The 27,426-nt window shown below is 54.7% G+C and overlaps 1 protein-coding gene and 1 long non-coding RNA gene across 5 annotated transcripts in view; one reads left to right on the top strand and one right to left on the bottom strand.

Annotated features, from left to right (window-relative positions):
- Positions 1–27,426, top strand: part of ZNF516 (zinc finger protein 516) — a 91,086-nt gene that overhangs the window by 474 nt on the left and 63,186 nt on the right. The window contains exon 1 of one of the 4 annotated variants that reach the window (XM_039839486.1): positions 2,952–3,018. The exons of the other annotated variants lie outside the window; for them this stretch is intronic. The gene's annotated coding sequence lies outside the window, so the exon portion shown is untranslated. Of the gene's footprint in view, positions 1–2,951; positions 3,019–27,426 lie in introns of those variants that run through there. 4 annotated transcript variants of the gene reach the window in all.
- On the bottom strand, positions 1,183–2,511 carry LOC120583977 (uncharacterized). Its single transcript, XR_005647905.1, has 2 exons — positions 2,372–2,511; positions 1,183–2,162 (listed from the first exon to the last, which is right to left on the bottom strand). It is a non-coding gene; the product is annotated as an uncharacterized LOC120583977 (long non-coding RNA).

Consider the following 27,426-nt stretch of genomic DNA (forward strand, 5'->3'; position numbering starts at 1 on the left):
TTTTACCGCAGTGGAGGGGCGGGGTGGGGGCCGGGGTGGGAGCGCGGAAGAGGCTCTGGCTTTGTACACTTCGTCAAAGGCGACGCGGGAGGAGGGGAGCTCGGATGCGCTCTGCATCCATTAGGAGACAAAGAGCAAATTGCCTTACTTTAAAGTAAAACGCTCCGGCTAATGCAGGTGGGTGATGGGGCTGTGGGCCCGAGGAGCCGCTTCAATTATTAAGGGTTCGGCTGATGGGATCGATGCCGTGGGCACTGAGCGCTGCTGCCTCGGGGACGTGTTTGAGCGTGAGGGGGCGGGGCAAGCGTTTGTCCTCCCCTCCTGGCTACCATTCATCAGCTGGGAGCGGCGAGTGACCAGCATTCAAGAAGTGAGAGCCAAGGAACTTAGGGCGGGAGGGGGGGCGAGGGCTCCCCCAAAGACCTGAGAGGTGGGGAGAGGGGTTCGGGTGGCCTGGACTCTGGAGAGGCATCCAGTCTGGCTGGGGGCGGGGCTGGTGTGGGGTAGGGAGGTATTGACTACGATATATACCCGGTATATACAAGAATAGAATGCTGTGGGGTGTTTGTTGCGGGGGGTGGGTGGGTGGGGTGGGGTGAGATGGGGGGGTTGGAAAAGCCCCTCGTCTGCCATTTCCAGGGAGAACTAACGTTCCGAATAGTTACGATTGCTATTTAGATTAAACCGCCTCAAGTTTTTAAAGAAACTTTGTATGGATAAGTTTGCTAAAAGCCATCCGAGTTGGGTATTTAAAGCAGCGGTTTATGGGAGGAGGAAGGTTGGTGTGCAGTGACAATCAGCCCTAGCGGACTGGGAAGCCAGCGGACCCTGCATTTAGGGACCAGAGAGACCCAGCCTTTTACCCGAAAACGTGGGTCTGTAAGTCGGCCCCATTTATAATCGGCGTTAGCAAGCGCCTGCAGCTGACCAGACCAGACCAGGAGCTCCTGGGTCGTGTGTCTGTATCTCGCTCATTCCGCTGGGCTTATTGGTAAAGAATTACTTGGTCTCCGGGTGTGCAAAGATCAACTTGCTCAGCCCCCTTTAAAATATATTCATTTCGTGCCTTGTTAAGCCAGATGCACAAAAAGCCATTTGCTGCTTCATTGTTGGTTTACATTTTTTGAAAAGGCGCCCGGTGTAACCTGTGGAATTTGAAATGCAAATAAAAGCCTGTGGGAGTTGAGGCAGAACAAATCAGCGTTTATAAAGTGAATAAGATTTAATGTCTTTGAAATCACTGCAGAGGAAGAAAACGGGAGAGGGGGAGTCATTTTTCAGGGAGTGAACTGTGACGTCAGGTCTTTTTGGAAAAGATGTTATTTTTAAGGTCTGAAACCCGGGTATGTAAAGTGCTTACGGAAAAACAGATTACAAGGTTAACATCTGTTAACATGATCGTTTATCTCCAGCCAAAAATAGGTCAGTTCTTTCTTAAGGAAACACCATTGCTGGCGCATGCTTAAAGAATAAAATCAGTTCATAGATTAGGACCGGCGTTTGTTATGATCTGACCTGTGAAAAACATTTTCTAGTTTCGAGATCAATGAAAGGTCGAAGTCTCTTTTCGGTGTTGGGGACAACTCTTCACCCTGCGTTCACCCCTCCCAGATGCCCCCCTTCTCCTTACTCGGAGCCCCCTCTCCGCCTCCTCTCGGGATTGCTAATTTCCCTTTTCATCCATTGTGGAGGCACAAAATACATTTAAATGGATATTGTCTGACGCCCCCCTCGTTAGAGAGGGCGAGCTCTGCGCGCAGATGGCGAACTTTTAGAGCTCTGCTGTTGTTTTAGCATTAAATGAAACGGTAGGGAGGGGCGAAAAAGAAGGAAACAGCCTTGCAAAGTTTCCCTGCCTCCCGACTGAGAGTGACGGCTGTACTGGCCAATCCGTAGCGGCTTTCTCCATCCCGGAGGTACTTTGGGGCGTGAGTGTGTGTGCGCGCGCGCGTGCATGCGCCCATGTGTCTGCACACTTAAGTCCCACCAGCCCCGCGCATCCTCAGGCTCCTGAATTACACAGCTGTGTGTAGACGTGGACACGCTTTCTTCCGAGTCTGTGCAGCCAGTTGGGCACGCAGGAGCCCAAATAGAGACCCTACCTCCTCCGAGTGTTCTGTGCAGAATGGGCATAAGGGGCGCTTCGGGATTCAAGTCGAAACCTGCAGAAGGGGGAAATGAGAGGAGCGATGTGATTATGCTGCTTTCTCGGCGACTGGGGAGTCAGCTCCTCCCATCTCGCCCCCACGCGCGGGAGCGCCCTAGCGCTTGGGCTCTGGCCGATGGAGCCCCCTCGCCCGGCGCAGCGCGCACAGGACCGAGGCTTGTTGAAACTGGCGTGAACTCCAGCAAAGTGAAAGGCAGCACGTACCCTCCAACTTCAAATTGTTTTCTCTCTGGAAGTCGATACTTAGTCCACGGCAGATTCTAGAATGCGACCCGCTCACGGTCGGTGGAAGTTCCGCGGCCCAGCGACGCAGCAGTGCGGAGCGGGCCGCGCTTCCACGCGGTGGTCGCATTCGCGGGCGCGCGCGTCGCAGGCCGCCCCGCGGTGCGTCCTGGCTTGCTCGGGTCCCAGCTCCCTGGGAGTACTGGCAGTGGCGTGTGTGGGAGCGTGTGGACCAGACCGGGCCATGCCGCATCTGTGTCCCTGCTGGAGTTGCCGTGCTGCCTCACTCAAGGGTAGACGGTGATGCTGCCGCGCGCGCGTTAAGGACCCGCGTGTGCCCCCTCCCGCCCCCGAGACCCCTGCTGAGAGACCCAAGGGAGCGCCTCACGCCCCGGTTTGTCCACGCCGGCCGTGCCGGGCCGGACTGAGGTCCGCCCGAGGGCCCGTGGGCAACCCCAGGCGACCTTGGTCCACCCCCCGCAAGAACCTAACTCGGTTACGAGGCGGTGTCCGGCCTCGCGCCTCCCACTCGGGCAATTTCCGCCCCCCGAGCCGGAGTTGGGCGCGATCCCGCCTCCCCACCGCCTCCCGGCGAGCTCAGGGATTGAGGAACGGGCCGCAGCGGGGAGGTGTCGCTGGATTAAATCATTCCTATTTCTGTATCTCCCTGCGGTGCGGCGCTGGGCCTGGGGCGCCCCGTGCGGGGGAGGTGGGGGCCGGGGCAGGGGGATTTACCTGCCCGCCCCGGGGGCGGGGGCGGTGGCCGCTTGTTGCTGGGCTTCCTGGGGGCGGGCCGTGGGCGGGGCGGGGCGGAGTGGTGGGGGAGGGAGCCCAGCCTGCGGCCCCGCAGAGCGCCTCCCGTCATGTGGAGCAGACGTCACCCACTGGCCTTAAGAAGTGAAAGACGGGGACCCGGCCCAACTTGGCTAAGAGCGAGATCCATTGCAGGCAGGCAGGACCAACAGGAGAGTGAGCTACAGGGGAGGGAGCGAGGGACTGGGGGAGTAAGAACGCTGAGGAGTGGGGAGGCCTGGCCGGGGAGTCCAGCACAGGGAGCAGGGAGGTGTCCAGCTGGGGTCTGGCGAGGGAGCCAGGGAGGGGCCTGGCAGTGGGGAGTCTGTCCGAGAGGCAGGGTCACCGCAGCTTTGAGAGGTGTATCAGGCGGAACGGAGGACCGCGCTCCGGGGGCCTAGGCGCGGCGCAGGCCAGGCCAGGTAATTGGTTTCTATTTTAAACTTCACTTTGTTCTGGCGGAGGTGGGGCGGTGGGAGAGGCGTGGCCCCCAGGACGATTACATAAGTGTTCACACCTGATTCGGTCCCGGGCCGGGGGCTCCGCGCGGGTTTGGGTGGGCGGCGCTGGGCGAGGGGCTGCCGCGCGTGGGCGTGTGTCCTGCCGCGGGCCCGGATCCGGTCTCGGAGGCGAGGAGCCTGCCGGGGCTAGAAGGCCGCCGCCGAAGCCCGGAGGTGCCCGTGGGCGTGGGCCGGGCCTGCCGGCGGGGTCCACTGCGTAACAAAGGGCAGGGCTGCGGGACCCTTGCCGCGCACTGCGCCGACCTAAATGCAGGTCACAAAAGGAACTTTAGACGGTGGTCTTAAACGCGCATTTTCCCCGTGAACCTGCCGTTAAGCCTCCCATCCTGATTAAAGATGATTTAAGAATTGGAGTACCTCCCCCCTGTGGCTGCGTAATAAATACCGTTGAACTGACCGGAGTGGAGGCAGAGGTGGCCCGGCCCCCAGTAGTCTCCAGATTATTTTTCGAGCCGCCCTATTAATATGATTGGAGTATTTCGGTTGAGGAATGCCAAGTGCCGCCGTGAGGAATGGGGCGTGCATGCCGCTTGATAGGCTACTTTGCCTGGCCGCGTGAAAAGCCCATTTTATCATTTGTTTGTTCTTCATTTTTTCTTGCATTCTTTGATTGTGGCGTCGAAATAGCTGTTATTTGTATTTACAGAGAACGGCCAGTATTAAACATGCCACATGCCCCTCCGCGTGAATCCAGATTTTTTTCCCCTCTTGGTAGAATTGGAGTGAGTTGAGGGGAGCTGGTGTGTGTGTGTGTGTGTGTGCGTGTGTGTGTCGGGTGGGGGTGGGGGCGCCTGGGGCTGAGAGTTGAGTTACCGCAGAGGACATCTTTGGTTTCACAAGAGACAGCCATGCCATCATGAATGGGCCCTGGGAGAGACTGAGCTCTGAGCAAGGCTCAAGTATTTGGGTAATGGCCTTAGAATTTGGAGGTGCTAAGATACAAACGTAGCATGTGGGGTAGTTTTCTTCCTTCATTAGCAGGGCTTCGTCTTAAACTTGCCGGGTTTGAATTTACTGAAACTTTCAGATCCCATTAGCATTCTAAACAAATCGTAATCCCGGGGGATGTGCAGTGGCGCTAACCGGGAGGAGTGGGGACTTCGGTCTAAAATGAAACCAAACAGCCCGTGTGTTCCGTGGGTACCGTGTGCGACAATGGAGAGCCAGGAGTTTGGCTCGCTTTAATTTCTGAAAGCTTTGGTTTGTCTGAGTCATCTTTCCCAAAGGCCCAGTATGAAAGGGACTGGATGCAGAACTGTAGCTGTGGGGTGTGTCACCGATACTGTACCCGGACGGCCTGAGAATACGTAACTGGCGTTAACTCCATTGTTATTTGTAAACAACCTTTAGAGTCGCCTCACTGGGTTAGATATGAGTCAGTCTGAAGGCTCACAGTTCTAAGTGGACAGGATGTTGTCCCAGAATCCGACGTGGAGTGAATGGAATGAGAGATGTCTTCGGAAGCAGGTCAGTGCTAAAAAGCACGGTGTCTCCACTTCCATAAATTAAACTTCACCTGCATTTGCCTTATTTGGTCCTACTCGGAGATACTGGAGTCTCCCAGGTGAAGCATCTGACGTTGAGATTGAGTTTAGCAACCGGAAAAGGAGGCTGCTTTCGCGCATACTTCAAAACGAGGCGAGCTGGAAAAGATGGCGTGCGGTCTCCCCAAGTAGAGAAAAACGATATCGTGACCTGGGAATTCACGTAGAGTTTACTCATGGATTGTTCTTGAAAAACCAGTACTCCGTTTACCGGGTGGTTGTGGATTTTTACTTATTCATTTTTCAGGATGTATATTCTTTTATTCGTAATTTACCAGAAGGAATCTTTTAAAAAGAATTTCGTGGGAGTGGCTGTGAGCCGGACTGGAGGTTGTGTTTAGAGTTTCATCTGCATGATACCTTAATGCTTTAGAAATAGGAAACTGAAATATAAGCCGATTAGTTCAGCAGGAAGGAGCTTGTCCGGACGCGTGTGCTCTGCCGTTACAGTGTGCTCACTTTAAATGTTCAGGGTGTTACATTATTTTGAATTTCATTCCATTTTCAACACTGGTGAAAAGTGCATGTGTTGATTACGTAATTAAAATGACACTTTGCTTATAATGTAACTAGTTTTCTAGCAGAATAAAGTGTCTCTGTTACACGTGAAGGAAACAAATAACTGGCTATTTGATAGACATGTTAGCTGGAGACACCTCCTCCATAGGATTAAGTAGAAGTCATCGAACTAATGGAAGAAAGCAGAAAAAAGTTAAAATTTATTTGATTAGGTATCTGCATCATAAATATTTGAACGTAGACGTAACATTCCTTCTTCTAAAGCAGACGTCTCGCATGCTGTAAATGTTTATACATTTTAGTACTTGGACAGAGCCGTTGTGACACGATCAATTAGTTCTTCCCAAAAGGCATCTCCTGGCTGCCCTGATCCCTCCCCCTCGAAAGTTCTGGAGGCTGTGGGGCGAGTGTGGTGAACTCTCATCTTCTCATAGTCCAGAGAGCACCCATGGGCCCTGGACTGCACGGAGGAGCCGCCCTGGCCCCTCAGTGTGGCCCTCCCTGTTCCTCTGCCACACTGGCACCCAGCACATGGCGTGGCCTCAGCTGGCTCGCCACATGGCACCTTTGACCTTCACTTCCAGCATTATTAATGTGTAAACATGAAGAACTAACTACGTTACAGCGTTTGGCTCCCAGACCCTCCCTCTGTGGCTAGAAACTGCACCTCGGGTGGGTTTGCGTTTTCCAAGTGTCGGGATGTGCACGGGTTCCGAAGCCTGACCAGGCGGCGTTTGGAGGGCATCTCCGTGCGTGTCGTGCATTTAAGTGGCGGGCCGGAGCACCTGGGAGGCAGGCGTGCATGGGGGCTGCCGCTGTGTGCCTGTGGCCGTGGGTTTTGGGGAACAGCAGTTAGGGACTCCTGTCCTGGGTGGGGCTTGGCGCTAACTGGACGCGTGGGCTGACTCCTGGGACTGTGGTCCCCTCTCCACCTGTCCTCCCTCCGGAGCTGTCACCTCCAGCCGCAGCCTGCTAAGGGTTTGTGTTTTGGGGCCACAACAGTGACAGTGTTTTCCAGAATCCTGCCTTGGTGTCAGTCCTCCCTGGTCCCAGGAAACACTGCGTTTGGGAAACTTCTGCTTGATGGAGGGGTGACCTCTGCCCCGAGTAAGCTGAAGTCACCTTTCCCCCATTCTCTCACCAGAGGTGGGGAGTGATTTTTGGGGAGTCCTCTTTATCAGCGGACTCCAGCTAGCTATGAATATCTTAACAGTTCTCAGGAATATTGGCAAATTGTCACAAACCCATTTTAAGAAAGGCATCGCATCAAATATTTGTTTATGAGGAATTTATTAAGTGGACCTCATGGCAAAGATAAAAAACTTTCACATTGAGTGGAGAATGTCCCGTACAGTTCTTTAAAAAGTATCTTTATTTAAAATTTTTTTTAAACAGAGGACTATTTTAGGGATGTGACTTAGTGTGGGAAGGGAACACGTACGGGAGCTATGAAAGCGTGGCTTGCATGTGAGATTCGCGCAGTCTGCTAAGGTCTGTCAAGTATATTTGAGCCAGACCGGGAGAAATTAGCAGTTGTAACTGTCCGTTTGTGTACTCTTTGTCCCTTGAATCTGGCTGACGTGATTTGAGCAGCTGAAGCTTTTCTTTGCAAATCTAGCGTTGGCTGTCATATTTATGTCGAGAATGAAATGTTTTCCAGCGACATACATTCGCATTGTAAAGAAGTGTAATTTTGTGGCTCTCAACAGTCCTTAAAAGTAGTTTTCCAAAAAAGATCTGGCGTTTAGGCTTCACTTCAAATGGGACTGAAAATTACAAAGCAGGAGTAATTAGACATGTGACTATTTTTAGAACACAAACGTAAATATATTTTAAAGTAGTAAAACATCACACAGGAAAATGGGAAAAGTAAATTGTTTAAAAAGCAACTATATCAGGTTTAGATACATTTTGCTGCTTACTTCAAGTAACGTGTTCATTCTGGTAGATTTTCTTTCTCTGCTGTGGTGTGTGTGTGTGTGTGTGTGTGTGTGTGTGTGTGTTTCTTTTTGCTCAGAGGAATTTAATCAAGTGCTTCTGTTCTCAGATTCGCTTTAAGAGCTGGGTAGGATGTACGATTGGGACGTCAGACAGGTCCTCGACGGAGTGTTGAAATTAGAATGGGATGTCAATATATTTTATTTTCAAGACAGAGTTACTCTGGTGTTCTGTTCCTTCAGAAGCAGGTAGACGTGTCTCTCACCGTTTCTTGCACCCTAGGGATTCGCTGATGTCACTCAGCCCTCGGATCCAGCTGTCCTGTTATTTTCTTGCTGGGTTGGAGAGCATAGGCTGACGTGTGTGGTGTTAGCTTTCAGGACACTGTGAAAGAGAGACTCAAAAAATTGGGGTTCTCTGTTAAAACTAGTCTTTCTTAATGTCTAGGAATTAAGAACGTATGTATGTATATTTACAGACACACACACACATATATACTTAGCAATATTTAGTAACACCGGAACATCCCTGTCTTCAACTCCATGTGAAAATAAAGGGTGTTTGTTGAGGAATTTTCCCCTTTGTTTCTGAAAGGGCAACATGTGTCCGTCCTTGCCATATGGCACTGTTTAACCTAGATGCTCTAGCCGGCTCGGGGCTGTGCTAGGCCTTGATTTATTTAAGCTTTCGAGAGTGTTCTTTGAAACCCAGCACAGGGAAGGATGCACAGCGAGCCGTTTGGGGAGGCCGCTCCTGGCCTCAGCGGCTCGTTCCGTCGATATTCGAGGGTAGCGGGCGAGTGTCCCTTTTCTTGTTCCTGAATGAATTTTCGTGGGACGTAGTTGGACATTAAATGCTGACCGGTGGCGTTGTAGCGCAGAGCCTGACACGAGCCGCTAACGTTTCTGCCGGTCGCAGATAGGCCGATGCGTGGGCGGGTGGAAAGGAGCCTTCACTGCTTACTTAACTGATCGTTCCACTGGTTTTTAACCCAGAGCTAAAAAAAAAAAGTGTGTTTTTTTTCCCCCCACTAATGGATGGATTCATCAGTGAACAGATCCTATTTCGTAGTTTAATGAAACTTTTGTGGTGCTGTCTGGAATTATCTAGGCGCAGATCTGCGGTGTTTTCACTCAAGGCTTTGCTGTTTGCACGGTATTGGACGTGTTTGCATTTTTGGATGGACTCGTGTTTAATTCCTGAGACAAGGCTTCTTCAGCCTCGTCTCAGGAATGCATCGATACAGAGCATCACAGAAGGTTCTGCCTCCATTTCTACCGTCCTGCGAGGCTGCGGTGTTGTCACCCAGGCCACCGAGTCTCCCTGGTTGACTCCGTCTCGTTCAGCTTTAATCACGTCGTCTGGCCTGTTTTAGGGAAGGATGTAAACACGTTTATACTCATTCATGTGTGCGGCCCACACAGAAAGATGGGCCTGACCGTCGCTCAGAGAATTTCCGCAGTGTGAATGGACGCTGCTTTCGGTGATGCATGATGCGTGCTGACGTTATCAGTGACACGGAGAGAACACTTTTACTCCAGTTTGAAAAAATAGCATCGTTCACACTGATGGTCATATTCCCACCAGATTCTGATTCATCACACCGAAGCTTTGCACGTCTTTAGTGTGACCGTTAGCGTGGTGGTGATAATTTGTCCCTCTGAGTAACACCAAGGGTCATTTAAATAGCTGTGATTGTGATGAGTACAGCACAGCCCAGGCACTCAACTGGCTCCTTGTTTCAAAAATGGCTTTTTACTTTTCAAAATGAAAAGCAAGGAAGATGATCTCATTCTTAAAGCCAACTTAAAAAATATGACTATCAGTAAGTGAATTGCGAACATAAAAGTACTCGCCATAGCAACGTAAACTTGGGGACGATTCTAGAGAGTCCCGGGGTTAGTGGGTTAGCAGTGGGATTAAAATTGGCCTCCATAAATTGCCCTGGTGACAGAAAAGCAGAATCTGTTAATGGTTTTACGGGAAGATGGGTTTATCAGTTATTTTCTAGGTTGCTGAAAGATTATGGCCTGCTTACAATTTGAACTTTAGAAGGGAAGGTTAATTTTCCTAATAACTACACATTTTAGTATGTGTAGAAATTGGTTATGAACGGCATTTACTGGGGTTAGAATTTGGGACTTTACGTGCAGGCGGGTGTGGGTCAGCAGCATGTGGACAGGGCGGGCGGCGCCGCGGGCTGCTTGTGCCCCAGTGTGGGTTTTACGTCGGCGAGGAGGAAAGACACGTTGAATGTTATTTACCTTTTTTGGTGAACTCGTAATTTTTATTTGGACTTGTTTTGCATGGTTGAGGCTTAATGTTACGACGTCATGATGGGCAGCAGACTGAGAGGTGGTTTCGGGTGGTCGTGATGTTCCAGAGGTACCGAAACGCAGAAGGACTCGGTGGCGGGCAAAGTGCGAGTGAAGGGTGGGGCTTCCGGCCGGTGTCCTGGTCCCGGGTCCGCCTTCCCCCCAGAGCGCAGGTGGGACGCACAGAGCCGGGCGGGGAGCAGTCCGCTTCCCTGGCGAGCGTGTGGCCCGGGCGACGGCCTGGTGCCGTCGGCAGGGGGACAGTGTGTGTCCCCACGTCCGTATCACTCTCCGATGCTTGGGCTCTGGAGAGACGACGAGGCGTGGGCTACGGTTTTGCACCTGTCATTGGGGACAGCACATCAGGGTGAGGGCCGGGGCTGTCCCACTCAGGCTCCTGCAGGGTGGCAGGGCTCAGACGAGGAACCGGGGAGCCCAGGCCACCCAGACTCCGAGACCTCACAGCTGCCTCCCCGCTCGGCACGGGGCCGGGACGCTTGGGGACCCAGCGGTACCACTTCCGCGAGATCACTTTTTGTGAGAGTAAATGACCAGCATGGGACAGTCTTGGCAGAAAAAAGCTACCGAAATGGGTCAGGGGAAGAGGTCAGGGAGGACAGGATGGTTGGGACGGGCCCAGCTCCTCGCGGGCATCCCGAGCGGTCACAGCAGCCGGGAGACCAGAGCTCGGGGCGAGCGTGGCGCCTGCAGGGGTCGCTTCTCAGGGTGACGGAGCCCGTGCCCACCGAGGCCCAGAGGGGCCGGGCTTGAGAGCGAGCCGCCAACCCGAGGTGCTGGCCACGTCCTTGGCGCAGTGGACGCGACGGCAGGGGGCCGGGGGAGTCGGGGAGAGGAGCGTGCTGGACACGCAGGACACGCGGTTCCGTTCTTCCTCCCGTGGCAGTGCAGACGCGTGGCCACACGGAGCCACCCCTGGACGGGCTGGTGGCCTCTCGTCTGCTCGTGGTGCGGTGCGGACTCTGGCGGACATGCCCGCACGCGGCGCGGCCTCCGGCCCCTCGGCCCGGCCCCTCGGGGCGCGGTGCGCCGGGCCAGGCGCAGTGAGTGTGTCTGCGTCGTGTGCGAGCCGCTTAGAAATCCCGCCTCCTTTCCTGTTCCCCTGTGAGCGCACAGCCGACATTCTAGGTTTTCTCTGCAGAGGGAAACTCAGTCGAGACCCAAATTTAGAATTTGTTTTCCCTTTTCTGAAGGAGATGGTGCTGTGTACTTTTTCATGATTCACCTGAAACTATATCCTAGGTAGGTAGTTTGCTACCTTTCTAGGAACTTCTCGAAATCTGTTACGACCAACGTCAAATGACGTCTTCTGAGATGGACGTCGTTGGCGTGAGTCTGTGTGGCCAGCATCCTGGAAGCCCTGGAGGGCTTGTGCAGGTTCCCGGTCACTGGGACCTCATCATCTGCATGGGGTGGTGACAGATCGTCTCTGTACACCCCTCTCATTCCATGAAGGGTGAGACGTGCTCTTGAGGTTACACGTTACCTATACAGCAAAACAAAAATCAAGAAAACGAGATAATAGGTCACAACGGCAGAGTAGATGTTATGTGTCCAGATTATAATGTTCCCACAGTGGGTGTACTTGACCCAAAATTTATAACCTGAGCTTAGTGGCAACGAAAACAGGGCAAAACGTGGCCATTTACACGTCGATTGACGATGAGGGTGAAACTCACCAGTTCTCTCTTGAAGGAAAAGCCTCCTTAGCACGTAACCGTAGGGCAGCGTCTGTGTTGGTTTTTGTAGTGGCTGCTTTTACACAGGCTGCGCATCTTCCCGTAGAGTGTGTCCCTGACGGGCCCTTAAGGCCGAGGCCACCCTGGCTTTGGGGGGCGGCCACTGTGATGCAGAGCCAAGGGCGTCAGAGCGAAACTCGACGTGGTGTTTGATTCCCTGTGGCAACGTGACCAGTTATTGAGCATTACAGTTCCCCGTTACATTAAGTTTAATTTCTGTTGTTAACGACTTTTTGTAGGTCTGAGTCAAACACGTGAATGTCTGAAGCAGCTGCCCCATGAGTAGCTTGTCCGTCTCCCGTGGGGCTCACATCCTTTCCACAGACACCCATCAGGTGCCCGCCCATGGTCCTCGGTGTGTCTCGTCTGTGTGTGTCACACCACCTGGGCAGGGAGTCAGGCTGGCCCCCGTCCCCGTGGGGACACTGTGACCCGCGCGGGTCAGTGGGCCGGCCACGGATCCGTAGCTGGGGGCGGCGTGGACCGTCCTTGGGGTCCTCACGTTTGTTCAGCTGGGCAGAGTGTGAGTCTCGGTCTGAGTCATCGGGGTCGTATCGGATTGTGGAGACCAGGGTCGTCCTTCCCCGGCGCCTGGGGCTGCACGTGCGTCACCCGGGAGAGGCCGGGAGCTGGTGCGGAGGGTCCCCCGAGCTGGGACCCGGGCAGTGCACGGCCGTGTCTGCTCCGAAGATGAGCACAGGTTTCGAGCGCTCCATGGAGAAAGCGGACGCGGGGGGCGGGCTGAGGGTTGGGGGCGGGGCGGCTTCCGGCCTGCCAGGCCCGCCAGCCCTGCCACCGTCCGTGCTCCAGGTCGGCTGTGACCAGGTCCCCGGGAGCCTGGGAGCCCGGGCTGACCGCAGCCTCCCGAGGCGGAGCCGGGGTCTGCGCTGCCAGCACCGCAGGGCGCACAGGTTCTCTCCGGCCGGTGTTGAGTGTGTCGGGCCTCGCGGGCCGTCCCGTCTCCATGGCGACGCCCCCGCTGCGCCTCGTGGCCCCGAAGCCCAGGGACAGCACGTGGCGAGTAAACGCGCTTGCCCTGCGGAGTCTGAGACCTGAATGCCGCGTAGCGTCACGTGTCACAAAATGTTATTTTGACTTTTCCAGCCCCTTGAGGACATAAAAACCATTCTCGGCTCCCAAGCCGCAGGGACACGGGCATGGGCGGTGTCCACCCGCCGTGGGGCAGAGGGCACGCGGGGCCGGTGCCGCCCGAGCCTGCGGGGTGTCGTCGTGTTAGATCTTCTGGGAACCACGTGAGGACAGGCCGAGTGCACGGGCGAAACAGCGTCGGACGTGCCTCATCTAACCCAGCACCCCGCGGTCGCTGAGCGTGTGACGTGGCGATGCCGCTGGGCTGTGCGCTCGTTTCCCGCGCCACGCCCGTGCGGTCCGGCGTGGATTTGCGCGTCCCCGTTCGGCCCGGCCCCGTCTGGCCCCGTCGAGGACGGCGTAGTGTGGGGACAGACGCCATGCCCGCCTGGGGTGCCACCGCCATCAGGTGTGGCCAGGCACTGGGGTTGAGTCGGAGCCGCCACTCGGCAAGGCCGGCTGTCGTTGGATGAGGACACGGAGGGGGACGTGTCGCCGTGGCACGACTGCGGTCGAATCCAGCAGTTCAGGGACGAAGGTTCTTTTTCACCATCCCGGGGGCTGTGCCCGAGCCAGCAGAGTATCTGTCGGGCGCGGGCTGGAGTCTGTCCCTCCGTGAGGCCCGGTAGGCCAGCCACGCAGGCTCTTGGACCAGAGCCATCGGTCGGGGTGCCCCGTGCTCCCCGCGTCCGGACCCCCGCCTCTGATGCCACGGCCGGCGGCAGTCGCCTCCGCTCTGGCCGTGCCGTCGTGTAGGAGGGGGCTGCCGGCGATGACACGCGGGCTCTGCCGTGGAAGCCCGCCGCCCGGGCGGCGACTCTGGGCCAGTTCCCGAGTCCCTGTGTCCTCGCTCCTTCTGTGAAACGGGGCGAGGCCCGGCCGTCCAGGGCCGGTGACGGACGGCGTGCGGTGCGTGCAGCGGTGGGCGGTGGCAGAAGGGGACGGGGTCTTGCGGCCGCCTAGGCACGGAGCGGGCGAGGCTGCGGGTGGAGGCGCCACCGCCTGGGGTTCAGGAAGCGGAAGGCAGCTTGTCCTGGCTGGAGTTTGCTCCGTCTGGTCCTCTGGTGCTTTTCTCCTCCGGGTAAACGACGAAGGGACGGGCTTGTGTCTCCTTTCTGCACGTTAAAGAAGGGATGGGCTTGTGTCTCCTTTCTGCACGTTAGAGAAGTCCCCCGTTCAGAAGAGATGAGAACTGTGGTCTAATTGAATTCGTAGATGGTGCCTCTGAGGCGTATTCAGTCGTAAACCCGTTTTATCATTTTATCGTTCGCCACGTTTCGGTTTGGTTAACCTCACAGTATGGAGCACATCTGCGTAAGCGGGTGCTGTCCGCGGCCCGGGCGTGGAGGCCCCTGGGGCCCGGGCGGAGCTGGTCTGCTGCCCGGCAGATGGTGGAGGTGGCCCGTGTCGGCAGAGCACCCGAGCCCTTGCCGTGACGGTGGTGGTGCAAGCCCCCCCAACCCCCCGCATTCTTCCTGGGCGAACTTGCTACCTTCTCCCCCCACCCCAGGTCCTGGAGATTTGAATCGGCTGGATTAGGGCCCAAGGGCGAAGCAGCTGGGCTTGCGCTTAGGGCGCCCCGTGGAAGGCAAGCCCGTCCCCCCCAGGAGGGATCTGGAGCAAGTGGGTTTCATCAGTCCCTTTTAAGTCGGTTGTTTAAATATGATACCGTTAATCATAACAAAAGCGAAGGTTTCCTCCCCGCGGTGGGTTACGATAACGGTTCAGGAAACCGGTTCTCAGGAGGAGGACAGGTAGGTAACTCTGTCCAAGCAAACGGATCTCATTCGAGGGTGTTTCCAAGGAGATGAGAGCTGAACGTGGTGTGAGGGATTCTCGACGTCAGTGGTATCTTTTGAGCGGGACTCGTGTGTTTTCCCTGGGCTACCAGGCGTCACCCACGCGGGGATGGGAGGGTGTCCTGGCGCTGGGCTTTGCAGAGGGCCAGGTCGTGAGTGCTGGGCACGGTTTGGGGCGGGCGAAGCCAGGTGGGAGGGACGAGGGCGGGTTCGTGAGAACACAGCTGTGGGAGAATCACGCACAGGTGCGCTGCTCACGGGCCCACCGCAGGCGCAGGGCCCTGCCCTTGGTTTTAAGAGACAGCACCGAGCTTGCTTCCTCCACACGCATCTCGGGACGCTGTTCTGTTTGGTGGCCCAGTTCCGTCCCACGTTCAAGGTCAGACATGGTTACATTGCTTCCTTGCTCTGGGGCTGGTCCTGTTCTTTGCGACAGCACTGTTCTTCCTGCCTGTAAATCCAGACGTTCGGGTCACCAAGTTTATGGTTCTGATTGAGGGTCAAGTTCCACTTCTTGCCCTATCAGTCACCGAAATGCTGCTTTTGATACGAGATGGTGTCGAGACAGACTAGAACGCTGTTTATGATCTCGCTTGTGGAAACGCAGTATCAGGAAACTTTTCAGATTTTTATTTTTTAATAAGACCAGCCAGCATTCAGGTGCAGTAACAAAGTCCAAGTCTACATTGTTCAGCTGTGATAAAAAGTGCTATCTGCCTTTTTCTGTTTCGGTGGCTCAGCGAAGGGGTGTCTCTGCTTAAAGGGGAAATGGGAACCTTTGGTTTAAGGGTCACCGTTTGCCAGAATGTAGACTGGAATTCTTCAGAGAGTGTTGCCAACCCACATGCGTCTCATCGAGTTGGACTTCATAAGAGGCTCCGACAATGGTTTAAGCTCCGACAATACCTCTGGGGGGTTCAAGAGCTTAGGTACTTTCTACCTGGTCACATGAAACTTACAGCTGTTCAGTTGCCTTAGGGTCTGCTGGTCAGATGGCACTTCAGGATCACAGTAAATTACAGGAGTCCCGTGAAAACAGCCCTTTCCTAGACACGCCGTGGTTCTGGAGGTCAGTGGAGACACAGAATCACAGGCTCATGTTCAGTCACCCGAGGCAGAACTCTGTTGTCTTCATTTGAAAGTCACTCGGTTGAATTCCCTTTAAGATATCTGAAGTTGGAGCGCAGAGGACGGGCTGTGTCCCGTGTCCAGACGAGGGGGACTGTAGTGGCTGAGGACAGGGTTCCCGTCCCCGCGGCATGACGTCAGCGAGGTTCCTTCTGTAGAATCCCCTTCGCAGGCAGTGCTTCTGTCCTAGGGCCATCGTTCCAGGCGATCGGATGAAGCCACACGCTTCGGTTACCGAACCGGAGTTCCACACTGACAGCTGGGACCAGGAGTCTTAACTCTCTGTCTCCTGCATGAGGGATGAAGACGGACAGGAGTACTTCGCTCTTAGGACATGTACAGAGGTTTTCAAAAGGGGTCGAATGCATCGTGACAGAGAGAGCTCTGAATGCGCGGGGAACAGTGCGTGTATGCGTGTGCCTTACGGTTACCTCGTACGTCTGAAACTTACTGGATTTCGTTACCCATGTCACCATAATTAAAAAAAAGTGAACAGTAAGTTGCGTGGAAGTTCGCAGAGTGGTCTGAAGACACAGCACTGAGCGTCGGCACCGTGAAGGGGCGTGGGTGTGCGCGGGGAAGCCAGGAGACAGAGCGAACCAGAAGCACGCCGAGAACGCCACGTCATCGTCAGCCAGTGGTTGTCCGAGCGATTAGTGATGGCCGGATACCCAGGGCTGTGTTCTCCTGGCCCAAACTGAACGACTTCTTTCCAGGAATTACACGGAACGCGTAGTGCACGGACTACAAAGCCTTTATCTTTGCTGTCAGGATGGAGCGATCTGCGGAGGAGGCTGCGTTTCGAGACTCACCGCTCAGAGCAGCCGCGTTTTATGCTCGCCACTCTGCGGGGCCTTCCTGTGCCGGTCGGCGTATCGGGCGTTTACACGCATTGGCTTTCCGTGACTGCGGTGAGGTTCTCCGTGTATGTAAACTTAAAAGGATAAAAACGTGCAGACTTTACAACGTTAAAAACTCGCGTGTCATGACGCCACCACTTACTCCTCTAAAGGGGCGTGTGCACAGCAGTCGCTCCCACGCGCCCTCGGTGATTTCCAAATGCCCCGTGCCGGTGTGGCCCGGTTCCCACCCGTCACGGTGGTTTTGGCTGAGCGGCCAGTCGGAGTGGCCAGCACCTGGGCGCTGGGTGTCCGCCTGGCTAGCAGTTTGGACGCCCCGGGCAGGGAACGTCTCTGGCACATGACACAGGGCTCTCGTGGGAATGCTGCTTTAGGATAAGTTGAAGTTTTAGAACGAGGGGGCGTTTTCATCAGCGACGTTGCCGAATTTCCCAGCGCAGACCCCGCCGTGCTGCCGTGCGCTCCCGGCGGCCGTCACCGCACGTGCTGGCCGTCTTTGTCGGCACTCGAGGTTGTGTCTCTTAAGTCTCGGCAGCTCGATAGCAAAAATGTCTCATTGTATCTGAAACGTTTTAAGTGATTTTGATCAATTCTTCGCGTTCGCTGTCGTTTTTTTTTTTCTCATGAGTCCCCATTCTTTTACTTGGTTAATTTTTCCACTCCGGTTTTCTGGATTCGTTGCTCTATAAGGACGTTCTGTCTGGTAGGGTGGTAGCCTTGTGCTTTGTGGTGCCACTGCCTTTTTTTTAATGTTTTTTTAATCTTACACCACATGTAAGTTCTTCTTGGCTCCAGAAACAGTCAAACAGCCTGGATCAGCGCTGTTCCTCAGGGGGCAGGGAATGTACCTGATCTTTTGGCATTCGAGGGGCTGGAGGAGGCGTGTGTGACAGTTCTTGTGATGTCATATCTTGTTATTGGTCTGGTTACTTTTTCTGTCGATTCCCGAGTGAATTTTGGACATTTGTATTTCACTAAAAATCAGTCACTTCTTTCATCCGTGTTATCAAATCTGTTAACCTAGAGTTTTGAAAAAGATTGTATTCTTTCACTTTTCCTTATTCTGGTGATCATTAAATCTAATTTCCCCCAACGCCTGCCCTCTTTTATTTTTTTAAATTAGGTCAGGTAATCATTTATCTCATTGGGTTATCAAACAACCAGTTATTGATTTTATTGGTCAGTTTTACTTCTATACTGACTTGTTAACTTTTTAAAATGGAAATTTGAGGCTTTTAATTATTTTTTTTGCCACTTTTTGAATTGGATTTTATTTATGCATTTGTTTATGGGTTTTATGTATGTATTTATTTTCTTTGTCTTTAAGTGCAGTGGCTGGTTGTGCTTTCGTGTTGCCTGCGCGCCACACGTCCTGACAGGGAGCAGTTTTGGGGGAGGCTGTGCAGCTGCACTCGACTCCCTCGCGGGGGTTGCCATGGAGCGTTTAAAACTTTACAAATGGCTGAACTTCTGTTGCTCGTGTTTTTCTCTGCGCATTTCCAGCGCTGTCTGGTTGAGCACCTGAGACCTGAGCCGTCTCTGATTTTGGGGGCTGTTGGAGGCCGTCTCTGCGGTCAGCGTGACATGGCTTTATGTTCCGTTGTCACTTTAGCCAGGTGGCAGGTACGGGGTTTGATGCTTACGTGTTAGATAAATCTCCCTTTTTGATTCACGTCTTCTACTCTTATTTTTGCCTTTTTAATCTGCCAGGTTTACGGGAGGGGCTCACTTTTCCCAGATGCATTTTCTCTCTGCTGATCTTTCCATGTATTTACTGGGGTGTTTGCTTTACGTGTTTTATTCAGTGTTATTTGACTTAAAGGTTTAGAACAATGATCTTCTTTGTGATTTATTTTTTTTCTTACCCTTAGGGATTATTCTATGAGTTTTGTGCAATTTAGTGCCTTTTTAACCTTGAATTAAACTTTTAATAATGTTTTTCTTTTCACTATTGCTTTTATTTACATTTTTCTGGTATATTTTGTCTGCACGTCCAAGTTATTGAGTTCTTTAATTTTAGGTGTCTTTTATAGAAAACACATAGTTGGATTTAATTTTTTACCCCATCGTGGAGTCATTTGTAATAAACTTTATTCTATTTGTATTTTTGGTAAAATAGATTTATTTTGTTTTCTTTCCTAGTTTTTTAAAAAAACCAAACTCTTATTTTGTTTCATGTTTTCTCCCTTTTCCTCTTTATTTTCTGTTTATTGGTCTATGAAGCGTTTCTTTAATTCTTGAAATCAGGGTATGTAGAAAATGTATTGTTTTCAGTTCTACTGGTGGTTATATTTATAACTTTTGCTTAAGCTGTGTTTCTCAATTCATCAGCTTCTGTAACAATATAACTTCCTCTTTGGGGAAGATGAAGAAATGATCCTGTTCGCTTCCTTCTCTTCCTTCATTCTGTCCCCAGTCGCCACGGTGATTCCTCTTTTGGTGGTGGCTTTAGTCTACTACTGTCAGTTAGTTATTTTTACATTGTGTATGTATGTATATAATTTCAAGAAATGTAATACGTTTATTTCATGTAGACTACAGTTATTTAGGCTTGATTTTGTTTATGCTTCCTGGGTTTAGTGATAATCGCCAGATTTTTCCATTTTTATTTATCTGCTGGGAGTTCCTCGAGTCCTCTTCCGTGTGGCTGCGTTACCTTTCCAGGTAGACAGGTGAGGGCAGCGGTCCGTGGGGTCAGCGTGCTGAGCAGGGAGGGTGCCGGCTGAGCATCCAAGTGCAGACTCAGTCCCCACCCGAGAGCAAAGCATGTTTGGTCTCGCCGGAGCCTAGGGGTGTGCGTGTGCGTGCACGTGTGTGTGCAAGCCTGTGTGAGGGTGGCAGGCAGTGAGGGGCGGCCGAGGGCTGGTGTCTCGAGAGGGCCAGTCTGTCATCAGGGACTGAGTCATGACTCAGGTGGTCGTGAGGACCCCGGGCTCCGTCCATCGTAGTGGGACATTGTCTTGTGGTGAGGGCAGGTTGCTGGGGGACCCTCACAGCTTGCAGTGGGGCTCACCAGCGCGGGAGCTGAGGGGCTGTTTGGGAAGATGGTCCCTGGCAGTTGGGAGATGGCTGGACAAGTGGCCGTGAGGCAGGGGAAGAGGGACCTGAGGCTGGTGGACTCCTGGAGACTGGGTGATGTGCTGGACACGGTGAGAAATGGACAGGGGTCCAGGACAGTGGTGGCCCCTGGGTGGGGGGGCTGCGGGGCCATGCGGTGAGTGCAGCGACCGTGGGCTCTGGGCGTCCGGGCGGCCGGCAGAGGTGGGACCAGGATGCTTTGCTGGTCAGCTTCTAGAGACGGCCCTGTCACCACGCTGGGGCAGGATCTCCCGCAGCTCTGCTGCACCTGGGGGTCCTGTCGCGATGTCCCACGATTCACACCTGAATGACCCGCGGGCCTGGAATGTTCCAGTTGCACTGGCCCGGGCCTGCCTGGTCCCAGGCACCCTTGGTGGCCCCCAGGGAGTTGTGGCTGTTGAAAGGTCCCCTCCCAGTCTGCCCGGTCCCAGCGCCCACGTCACACCTGGGAAGAGGCGGGGCAGGGAGCGCACCAGCAGAGGTGACGCCCCGCATCCAGTGTGGCGGATGGGGACGAGGCCAGAGAGTGCCCTGCGTGGGGGCGTCGGGCTGTCAGCCGAGCAACAGTTCAGCCTCGTCTCCTTTCCCGGGGCCACCGGAGTGGCGGCTCGGTCCTTTCCCGACGGCGCGGGTTTGCCGAACGTGATAATCTGTGAACTGGTCACTGATAACATTACCCTTTAAACGGTTTTAATAGTAATAGTATTTTCATCTCTACTTCTCATTTCTCCTGGCGAACAGATCGGGGAGGAGGAACGTAAATCGTTAGCTCCGCTGTGAGTACAGGGAAGTGTCTGGAAGTTGCCTTTGAATTAATCGGCTTGCAGAGACACTTAAGGAAAGAACAGCGCTTGACTTGGCAGGAGGAAGGAGCGTGGAAGGAACTTTAAGGATCAGGTCTCCTGAACACTGTGGAAACATTTTCAAGGGCAGGGCAAGCCTCGCGGAGTGAGGGGTTTCTAGAAACTCGTAGATGAGGCGTCCTTAATGTGAATTGGAACGCCAGTGCTTTTGGCCGAGGGAGCTCGTGAAATGTTTGTGACAAAAAGTGAAGTGGATTAAAACTCGGAATGAGGCAGAGAGCGAGACCAGGGCCCCCGAGGCTGGCTGACAGGAGGGGGCAGTCCCCCAGCGCCAGTTAGAAGCCACATCTGCAGCGGCCTGGAGAGTCCCCCGCAGCCGGCACAGGAGGAGGACCCGGGCCACCGCGGGTCCTGCCGCTGGGAGCACACCCTTTCTGGAACGCTGCTTCACAGCTGCGAGCTAGAGTTGTAGTCCTAAAACTCTTGATTTGTTCCAGAGCTCAGTTCAAAGGTCAGGGGAGAAAGGGACACTTTTCTTCATGGGCCTGGCCTGCAGGGCTCACGGCAGAGAGCGTGAAGTGTTAACAGGGAAATCCACAAACAGGCAGCTCAGCGTTGGCGGGGGAAGCTGGCTGCCTCATCGAGAAAAAAAATTTTTAAAAAGGCAGTTTATGGATTCTAGCGATGGCTTCAGAGTCTAGAAGTCTGATTCTCATTCAGGCGAATACTGTTTCAAGATCAGCATATGTCAGGTACTTTTCACAATAGCTTATTTACTTAATGATGCCTGTAAGCGATATTTATACTTTGCTATGATTTTTAAGGGAATGTGTAACGTTTGACGTGATTTTAAGCATCTAAAACCTACATGTTTTTATTTTGCATATTTTGCTGTGGTGCGTGTGCGTGTGTGATGCGTGTGTGTGACGCACGTGTGATGCATGTGTGTATGATCTTGGCATTATTAGCCCGATCGCGTGTGTGATGCGTATTGTGTGTGATAACGGCGGTGGCCCGGCTGGCGATGTGTGTGCTTGTGATACTGCCTTGGCGTGTAACGTGATGCGTGTAATAATGTAGCTTGTGATGTGTGTGATAATGCGTGTGCTGATGCACGTATGTGTGATACTGCGGCGGTATTGTGATACTACCTTGGCATTATTGTGATCTTTGATGTCTCTTGTAGCGATTGTGATAATAAAAATTGTGATAGCATGTGTCTGAGTGATGGCAAATGCAGCGTGTGATAGTAGTAACGATATCACCTGCGCATTAATGCGCGATGCGATTATGCGTCTTCGCGTATTGTCTTGGCGATCGTGTCGTGTGTGTGTCATGCTTGGCGTTTGTCACGATGTGTGATAGCGGCGAATCGTGTATGTGCGATGCGTGTATGCGTGATGTGTGTGATGCGTGTGTGATGCGTGTGTGCGTGATATGTGTGTGTGTGATGCGTGTGATGCGTAATTGGCCACCTTAATGATCTCGAGTGTGGAACGCAGTGCCTGCGTTGGTTTTGGGGTTAGTGGGTGTTAGTTGAGTAGACACAAGGCGACTTTGTTGGAAGTTCTGAGCACAGTGTCACTTAACCTTTCAGATTCCCGGGCTTTCAAAGGGCGGAAGATGAACATGGAAAATGAAGTCTCTGTTTAATCCCGACCTAAAATTTTATTTTTAAAAATGTTGAAGTTTCTGGTCAGGAGACTGAAGTTACCGTAACCCTTTTTCTCTGAGTAGTGGCTCTCCTCCCTTGGCCAACCTAGCAATTTTACTTAATTTCTTTTTAAATGGAGTGAAAGCACGTTTACCCTAAATGCAGCAGTGGAAACTATTATGAGGTTTTGGTTATTTCAGTGTAGAAGGGAAAATAATGTAACCGAAAATCGTGAGTCCTTTAACCGTCTGCACAGCACACGCATTCATAGACCTTTACTACAGCCTATTTTTAAAAAGCTCTCTACTTTTAAAGACATAATGAGTATAGTTTTCTTAGTAATATGTTAAAAAAAAAACCCAGGACAGCGGGTCCTTAATAACAGTAACTTTGGGTGTAATTCCGGGCTGGTGGCTTCAGCCCAGCCCTGCGCTTTGGCCACTCAATTCACATTTTGTGGGCAGGAGAAGCCGGCGTGCAGGGCCAGTTCACCCTGCTTTGCCGACGTTGGTTATTTATACTCAGGCGCTAACCGTGCAAGTGCTGTGCCTTCATTAAAAGAGAAGAAAAACTGCTCGAGAGTGAACTTTAAACCCCTTAAACCGGGGTGGAGTCGGGGCGCCCGCAGGCCGGGGGCCGCGGCAGGGCACGGCCCTCCGTGTGCATGGGCCCCAGACAGTGAGGGACAGGGCCCCGTTCCCGGTCACCCTGGCTGGCACTTCCTAGCCATCCTCTGAGGTCCCCTCCTGCCAGCCAAGACCCAGCCGAGGCTCCACGACAAGACGGTCGTTTCGTGGCTGGGTGTGAGTTCGGCCCCTGAGCCTGGACGTGGACGGTTGCCTTGGCCACACGCTGTGGGGGACGCTCCCGTGAGTTCTTATGTGGGTGCATCCCCACCTGTCTCTCTTCATTCTGTAAACACCCCTGTGTATTTTAGGGCCGAGAAGACAGAATTCCACGCGCTGCTCATGGCTCGGGCCGCATGAGTATTTTATTTTAGGGTTTAAAAGATGTTTGCAGGTGTCATTTTTAAAGCTCCCTGTCGAATCTGTGTGGAGTACCCTTGAGGCCGGGCAACAGCAGGAGCACGCAGCGGGGCGCGGGAGCCGGGTACCCGAGGCCTTGCGGGGGCGCTTCTGTCTGCTGGCGGGGCAGCTGGCTGCTCCGCGTGAGCCCCGGACCCCATGATCTACTTGGACATTCAGACGGTGCAGGCTGAGGTTCAGTGGCTGCCATGCAGGTCCACGGTGGAGAAGGAAAGGCCGCCCCCAGGACGTGGCGGGCCTGGTGGTCAGTGCCCGAACTCTTGGCAGGGAGGCGCCATCGCGGGTCTTCCCTGGCAGTGTGTCCGTGGCCGGCACTGGCCGCTGGCCCAGGTGAGAGCTGCCACAGTTAGGAACCCATGCGGGCTGTCTCCAGCTGCCGTGGCCCAGGGCGCCTGTCCCTTTGGCTGTCACTCACAGATGGGGTGATAAGCCACCTGTCCTGGCCGCAGGTGCTAACCCAGGTGCTAACTGATGGCGTGTTGCTTGTAGGTGCCCTCGGGGTGCTTTTCTTTATTCTGAAAACATTGCCTTGGCCCCAGAAACACCTTGCGCATTTGCATCTGTTTGCTTTTTTCTAAAAGCAGTTAGCAAACTTTAAAAATGTAATTACTTGGATGGCGAATTCTTGCTCGCCTCAGACACAAAGGCTGGTGTGGTTCTTCCTTGTCTTGGGGGTGGCAGCGTCAGGGGCACATTTGGAGGGCCTCGGTGCTCACTTCCAGGTTCACGAGGCCTGGAGTGCCAGCTGTCCTTGGACCTCGGTGTAGGGTCATAGCCAGAAGCAATGTTACAGGGGGTTTGATGGTAAATAGAAAAATATCTGAACAAGGACACTTCATGCGAAGCCTCTGTGTCCCCCTTTTCGTAGGACACAAGATCATAGAGCGAATCAGAGCAAACTGTGTGAGCTGTGCCCCCGCGGAGGGGTCTGCGCATTCGTTTCTACCGTCTGCCAGGGCGGGTGGGAAGAGGTCAGTTCGCATGCAGGTGAAACCCCCTGTTTTTGCTCACAGGCGCCTCCGGGGGTGGTGGTTTTGGGCAGAGTGCTTCAGAGGTGCGGGCAGTGCCCTGTCCTGCCTGGAGGTGCCGCATGGGTGCAGATGCGGCCATGCGGTCACTCGGTTCCAGATCTCTGCGTGTCCCTGCGTGCGGGTGGCTGGGTTGGCGGAGGGGAGGCTCCTGTGTTTGTTGGGTGGGTGCTCTGTCCTCGTCGGCACGCCGTGTGCCAGGACGTGCGTGGACTCGGCTTTCGTGATTTCTGTGCTGCCTCAGCGGACGTTCTGGAAGCTTGAGTGTGTTGGGCCTGCAGCTCCGTGTACCGGTTTGCGAGCTGGTGTGGCTCATTTGCTTACAGTCGTGAAATGGCCCAGTTTGGGTTTGGACGGAGGACTCTGCAGGTGCAGTTGCTGTCTCGGGCCCCCCGCAGCTCCTGACCCTGATGGGCAGAGGCCAGCATGGCCCAGGGAGGGCTCACGGGGACACCGGGGCGCGCTCTGTGACGAAAACACGTTGAAAATAAGTGTAGAAACACGAAGGAAAATACTAGCTTTGATTTCGATGTGAAAGACGTTTTGACGTAGAGTAGGGTCAGAGAGCGCATGCAGTGTCCTCTCTGGGTTTGGGGAATGTGACTTGACTAGTGTCAGAGAAGGAGACTCTTTCTTTAGCATCAGCAGCTGCAGGGCTGAGGCCCGCACTGGCCTCGCAGGTGTGGATGCCCAGGTGAGCCAGCCAGCGCCTTGCCCGGGTACGAGGACGGCCTGGGGGCCGGCCTGGCCCGGGTGGGGGACGTGGCCTTCGGGATGTGCACGTGGAACCCGCTTCTGTGTGGGGACGTCGTTGGCGCTGGTGTCCACGCGCGTCCCTTGTGTTCACACTATGCCGCGTCTTGGTCTGGGGACCGAAGAGGATGGGGCTCGGGGCTCTGAGTACCCACCGTGGACCCGACACGGGTCCCAGGACTGCGCGTTAACTCACTGCGTTTGGAACGCAGGGTCGCCCAGTGTCCTGTGAACAGATCTCTGACAGTTGCCAGAAGTGCGGGTGGCAGACGACTCCCCGACGCTCCCCGGAAGGCCCCGTTACATAGGGCCCCTCAGGCCTCAGACGGTGTGGCCCAGGCGTGTGACGTGGCACCTCGACCCTCACGGTGGCGAGGCTGCGGGTGGCCTCGTCCACTCGCCCCGCGTGCCGCACGGCTGGCCCCGTGTTCACTGTGCTGTGGCCTGGAGAACGGCGAGGCCGAGTGGGGCCCCTGGGGGTGCTGTCCCGCCTGTCCGGGCGGTGGCGGCCAGTGCTGCCCTGGAAACGGTGCCTCTGCCTGGCTCCGTGGTCGCTGTCAGCCGTCACCACGAGCGAGTTCAGCAGGGTGTGAAAGTCAATTCCTGCCCCTCTGTTACCTCCAGAAAGGCAGAGGGCTGAGTCAGCAGCGTGGGGGCCGGGAGGCAGCGTCATGTGGTCTGTCGCTGGGGGCCTGTCGCCCTGTCGCTGAGGTGTTCCTTCTGTCTTGGGAGGAACAGAGACACAGGAGGCACGGGTGCTGCTCGCCCGGACGGAAGCCGCCCCCCCGGCCTCCTGAGCTCCTGGGCCATCAGAGAGGAAAACGGGTCCCTCAGGTTTTGCCCCATTTTTGTCAGTTGTTAATTCGGGTCGGTGGCTGTCACCAGCCACTCGAAACCTCGCCTTGTGTTCGCGGACGTGGGTCTGGGCTCGCCGTTAGGCACGGCTGCTGGCCAGTGTTGCGGTCACACTCGTGGCCTGGTGCTGTTTGGTGGTCAGAGCCCAGCCCTTTCACTGGTGGTCACATGGGTCTGGTGACCCCTGATAGGTCGGCTCTGGCAGCGTTTGGGGGAGGAGTGACCCCGCCGCCTGATCTCAGGCTCGGGGCCCTGCAGTTGTCCAAGACCTCCCCTCCAAAGAAAGTGTCTGGTGTCCGGTGCAGGGTCCAGTCCTCCTCGGTGTCCCGTTGCCTCAGGAAGCTCGGCTGCCAGCTCAGTGTTGTCGTCTGGGCCTCAGGGCGGGAGGCGGCCGGGGCGGTGACAGGGTGGCGTGGGACGTTCTGATGGCATCGCTCCACGCGAGAGGAGAGCTGGGGCTGGAACGTGCTGAGGGACGGTGAAAGATCGTTTTGCCGGGTCTGTCCCCAAGGCCGTGGGGACAGAAGGGAGCGTCCGCGGTAGGGCGCAGATGGGCTGCTAGCTTGACCTGCAGGCCCTGACTTAGCTGCTCAGGGGAGCACGTGTGTGCTTGGGTGGTGGCCAAGGACCCTGTGCCGGGAAGGAAGGACCGCTATTCTCAGACGGGATGAGGACAAAGCCCCACAAGGCCGGACTCCAGGCGATGCCTGTGTGGACCAGCTGACCTTCGGAGGTCCTGTCTAGGACCTGGGGCGTGGGCGGAGCCCGGAGGGTGGGCCACCCAGGGAGTGGGACCTGGGACCTTAGGAAGCCGGTGCCCGTGGGGCTGTGGGCGCCGTCAGTGGTGCTGGCGCCCCTGCTCTGAGTGGGTGGGTTTGGGGTCGAAGAGCAGGGGCGCCTGCACCACAGATTGCCCCTGGCGGTGGCGGTCACGGTCCCTGAGAACTCAGGAGCAGGCCGGCCAGGCCCTGACCGCCCGGTGCTGCGCCCCGCCAGCTGTGCGGTGGGGCCCTCGCCTGGCACAGCTGCTCACAGCGGTGCGCTGAGCAGGCCCGAGGCGGGGCGCGTGCGGCCTGATGTGTGCTGTGTGCTCAGACGTGGGGAGGAAGAGAGGCAGAGGTAAGGGACACTGGTGACAGACGAACATGTCACGGTGCACACGCTACCACCCTGTGTCCTTGGCCGATGCGGCGACTGGAGTGACTGCCTGCTGCTGTCCCTCTGTCCCCGGCTACAGCGCTGTGCTTGACCCGCACACTCTGTTCCCAAGGAATCCGGGCGAGGACGGCAGAGATTCGATTTCGAGTCGCCGTCTGCCCTCTCCGGGGACCCAGGGGCGGGGACGAGGGGCTCTGAGATCCACAGACGTGCCTCCTTGTCTTTTGTGTTTACTGTCAGCAACAGCTGTTCTGCGTGAGATGCTTTTGCTTAGAAAAAAACGCTCATTTCCGCAAGGTCGCGCACCGTCGTTTCAGGTGTGGCATCTTCCTCACTGTCATAGCCAGATGACACAAAAACGTTATCATGGAGAATTTCAATTATAAACGTGGAATTCTGC

The sequence above is a fragment of the Pteropus medius genome, unplaced genomic scaffold, assembly GCF_902729225.1.
Source record: "Pteropus medius unplaced genomic scaffold, Ma_sr-lr_union100, whole genome shotgun sequence".
Lineage (NCBI taxonomy): Eukaryota > Metazoa > Chordata > Mammalia > Chiroptera > Pteropodidae > Pteropus > Pteropus medius.